This window comes from Gossypium hirsutum, chromosome A03, assembly GCF_007990345.1.
Source record: "Gossypium hirsutum isolate 1008001.06 chromosome A03, Gossypium_hirsutum_v2.1, whole genome shotgun sequence".
Taxonomy (NCBI): Eukaryota; Viridiplantae; Streptophyta; class Magnoliopsida; order Malvales; family Malvaceae; genus Gossypium; species Gossypium hirsutum.
The window spans coordinates 76026512-76031233 of NC_053426.1; the positions used below are offsets into that span (position 1 = coordinate 76026512).

The 4722-nt window shown below is 37.3% G+C and overlaps 1 non-coding gene across 1 annotated transcript; it reads left to right on the forward strand.

The window, feature by feature from the left end:
* Nucleotides 1-2920: 2920 nt before the first annotated feature.
* Nucleotides 2921-3026, forward strand: LOC121225746 (small nucleolar RNA R71). Its single transcript, XR_005923621.1, has one exon. It is a non-coding gene; the product is annotated as a small nucleolar RNA R71 (small nucleolar RNA).
* The last annotated feature ends 1696 nt before the right edge of the window (nucleotides 3027-4722 follow it).

Sequence of the window (4722 nt, forward strand, 5' to 3'; positions counted from 1 at the left end):
TATTGAGGGTAAATCAATTAATGACTTGTTAGGCTCAAAGGGGTTCACTAAGGGTTAATTATGAAGGTAGGCTTTTGTGGAGTGAGTGGGTTAAACCTAAGTGCCTTTATCATTTTGACATATCAACTCAAATGGTGTGGTCTTGACATGCATAATCAAGCAAGTTCTAAAATAACAATTCAATACTGACTCACTCAAAGCAATAATAAAAGTGAGCATGAAAGAAATGATAGATGCTCTAAAGGCTCAAAATCTCACAAAAATTATGGCTTTGTGATGTTTAAACCTGTGAATTTCAACTCAGGATAATACCTAAACTTGGTAAAAACAACCTAAAAGTTTTCAATTCTTCAAAAATCAACTTACATGCTTGATTCCCTAATGTCTTAAAGTTTAAACACTAAATGCATAAATGCCTATGTTTTAATTCAAGACATATCAATAAAAATCATAAATTAATTAAAATTCATTCTAATAGTGATATAAATGATTTACATAACAATAAAAATAATAAGTAGTTTTTGAAATTAGGCGCATTAATGTACACGGCCATGTTGGACGGCCGTGTTAATCTCCGTTTGCTTCTCCCACGCTCGCGTATGCAGGCGCACGCCCATGTTAAATTGACAGGTTTACCCACGGTTTCAAAACACGGGCGTGTTGCACGCCTATGTTATTTTGACAGTTTCACCCACAACCATGTCGCACGGCCGTGGCTACTTATCGCATCCCGTGTTGGGCAAGAAATTTTTGCCCTATTTTCACACGGCCGTATCGCACGGCTGTGTTGCATCCTGTGGTACGTGCACGGCATACGACACACCCGTGTGCCTGGCCGTGTGGTTCTGAAAAGCCTGTGTTCAATGATTTGATTAGTATGTTAGATTTTAAAAAATAAACTTTAAAGAAAGTAATATTGTTAGTGCTCGGGTTGCCTCCCGAGAAGCGCTTATTTAAAGTCTAAGCTAGACTTTACCTCTCTGGTGAATGGTATGGCAGTTCGAGGAGTTTATACTCCTCATTCCTGCTATGAATCCCATCAAAATAAGGTTTTAGGTAGGTATTGTTTACCTTAAAGGTGCCAAATTTGGGATGACTTACCTCAACTGTAGCAAATGGGAAAATGCTAAGTACCATAAGAGGAATTTCTTCATTCAGTTTGGTAGTGTCAATGTGAGGATCTATGGCATCTAATGAAACTTTATCTCCAACCTTAAGTTGATTTGGTGAGGCATTGAGCTCGTTCTGGCATAGTTTTGGTTTATCATGTTTTCTCGGTTTAAATGTCAGCCATTCATCTAACTCCTCGATTTGTAACATTCGTTCTTCATGTATAGATCCTTTGTTATGGACTGAACATGGCTCATGTGTGTCCTTCAAACTTATTTCCTACAAAATAGGTTGCACCGTATGATCAGTCTTAATAGAACAATTTGTACAATCACCTTCAATTTTTGATATGTTGTTCGGGTTGTGAGCTTGAAGGGTGATTGTTTCGTCTCCTACACAAAGTGTGAGTTCACATGTGCCAACGGCAATAATTGTTCTAGCAGTTGCTAAACAGGGCCTTCTCAAAATTAAAGGAACATTACTGTCCTCTTCTATGTCTAAAACAACATAATCAACTAGGAATATAAATTTGTCAATTTTAACAAGTACGTCTTTAATGATACCCCTAGGAAATATGACAGTTTTATCTGCTAATTGAATGCTTATCCTAGTATGTTTGGGTTTCCCTAGACCTAGTTGCTTAAAAACTTTGTAAGGCATAGCATTGATACTAGCCCCTAGATCAGCCAACGCATTATTAACATCTAAACTACCAATTAAACAACAAATCATAAAACTCTCTGGTTCTTTTAGTTTGTTGGGTAGTTTATTCTGAAGAATGGCTAAGCAAATCGCGTTCAGCTCTACATGCGACCTTTCTTCTAACTTTCGTTTATTTGCTAGAAGCTCCTTTAAAAATTTGACTGCGTTCGGTATCTGCGAAAGTGCTTCAATAAACGGTAGGTTAATATGTAGTTTCTTTAAAAGTTTATGGAATTAAACAAATTATTTGTCTGAGTGCTCTTTCCTTGTCGCATTGGGGTATGGCACATGAGGTTTATATTCTGTACTTACCGATTTTTGTTCGTTTTGGCCTACCTCATTCTTACCTTCGCTTACCACCGGTTCTGGCCTTGGTTTTGCCACAACCCTTCCTCATCTTGAATGGCAATTGCGTTGAGTTGCTCCCTTGGGTTAGATTCAGTATTGCTTGGCAGGCTGTCCAATCTGAGTTTCGAGCCCCTGGATTGACGCTTTTTGATTTTTGAGTGTCGTCTCGGTATTCTAAAAACGATTCTCTGACACCGAGATGAATTTGGTTAGCATCTCCTCATGGTTCAGTTTTTTCTCTTGCTGGTATGGTGGTTGCTGAAGGCCTGGAGGGGTGGTGGTTTCTGATTTCCTTGGCCTCCCCATGAAAAATTTGGGTGATTCCTCCAACCTACATTGTAAGTATTGTTATAAGGATTGTTTTGAGATCGAGGATTATTACCCATGTAATTTAACTGCTCGTTCTCCATGTTGTGGCCACAAGGTGGGTATTCTGAATTGCTCGATCCACCTCCATTTGCTTTGCATTGCATTACTGGGTGAACCTGTAAAGAATTGAGAAAACCATCAATTTTTTTATTCAAGATTTCTACTTTATTAGAGAGCATGGTGACGAATCGACATTATAAACACCGGTTGTTTTTGTTGGCTTTGTCCTCATGACTTACCACTAATAGTTATTCAGTGACATCTCCTCTATAAATTCATAAACATCTTCAAGTGTTTTATTATTGATGGTTCCGCCAGCAGCTACGTCAACCATTTGTCAAGTCAAAGATTCAGGCCATTATGAAAAGTTTGAACTTTTAGCCAGAGTGGTAACCCATGGTGAGGGCATCTTCGCAAAAGGTCCTTATATCTCTCCCATGCATCATAGAGTGTTTCTAAATCCATTTGCATAAAAGAAGAGATATCATTATGTAATTTAGCCGTTTTAGTCGGTGGAAAATATTTTAATAAGAACTTTTCGGTCATTTGTTCCTAAGTAATGATTGACCCTCGTGGTAACGAGTTCAACCATTGTTTAGCTTATTCCTTAATGAAAAGGGAAACAACAGAAGGCGGATGGGGTCATTAGAAACGCCATTATTTTTAAAGGTATCGTAAAATTCTAGGAAATTTTCCAAGTGAGCATTGGGATCCTCATCCTGCAAACCATCAAACTGAACAAACTATTGTATCATTTGAATTGTCTTAGGTTTCAGTTCAAAATTATTTGCAGCAATAGCAGGTCTAACTATACTTGACTCAGTTCCTGTTAAATTAGGTTTAGCATAATCATACATAGTGCGTGGAGCAAGATTCTGATTTACAGCAATCAGATGAGGTAGCGGACTTTCTTGGTTTTCAGCCATCTCCTCGGTGGTGGTTGAAGTATCTTCCTCTTTCCCTTCTGTGTAACGTAAGCTTCGCCTTATTTCTCTTTGATTTCTACGAACTGTACGACCGATCTTACTATCAAATAGTAATGGTCCTAACGGGTTTCTCCTGATCATAAACTAGAAAAACTTGTCAGAAGAAAATAAATGAAGAGTTAGAAAAGAAAAGAAAATTTTAAATTGCAATAAAAGTAAAATGGCTAAAGTAATAAAATCGAGTGTTCCTAATATCTTAGTTCCTCAGCAACGGCGCCAAAAACTTGATACGTGATATTCGTGACAAGTTTTAAATATTTATAATGAATCATTCTTAAAACTAACTATTATCACGATGAAGGCAAGTGTACCTATCGAACAGTAGTATAGATTTAGCAAGACCGAATTATCGAACCCAAAGGAACTAAAAGAACTAGTATCAACTTTCTTTTTATTATCTAGCCTAAAAAATAAAAGGGTTTTGTTTATCTGACTAATTAATTAAACTAAGAAATCATAAAAAAGAAATTTAGGGAAAATACTTTTTCGAAAACTCGATTGATTAAGACAATACCTAAAGAAAAATCCACCTAGACTTCACTTGTTATTTGACTCTGAATCGGACGATTTATTCATTCAACTTGTTCCTTAGAGATCCCCAAGTTATATTATTATCTCTCTCGAGACTAACAACGTCTATGTAACGCCCTGATTTTCAGTATTTTTCGGGTTTTTGTGATTGTTAGTAAATTTTGAAATTTTGGTGTTCTGAATATTGGAATTGTGTTTAAATGTGTTAGTGGGCCTTTAGAAGGCCCAAGCCTAAGTTAAACACGGTAAAATATCAAGGTTGGATTTTAAGTGAATAGGAGACTTGGTTAAGTGGGCTTTTAAGAAGAACTTCGTAAATTATGATGCAAATAAGGCCTTGGTAAAGTGGCAAGGTGGGGCAACTAAGTTCCTAAAAAAAAAGGCGTCTGGGAAGGAATTAAAGGTCCAGGGTTCGAGTTGCAAGGTAGGCATATGGTTACTTTTTAATTTTAGGCATGTGCCGGGCATGTGATCACTTAAGTGAATTTCGACAAGGGCCTTAGGGAGGTTGGGCCAATTGTTTTAGTTGATATTAGGGTTAGGTTCTTTTCTTTTTCTGTCTTGGAGAATGAGGGTTAGCCACTTGAAAGCTTTCACTGTCATTCATCCTTTCCTCACAAAAGCCGAAAACGCAAATTCCTTCTCCTTGGTGCCGATTTCTTCTTCCTCTCTTTTT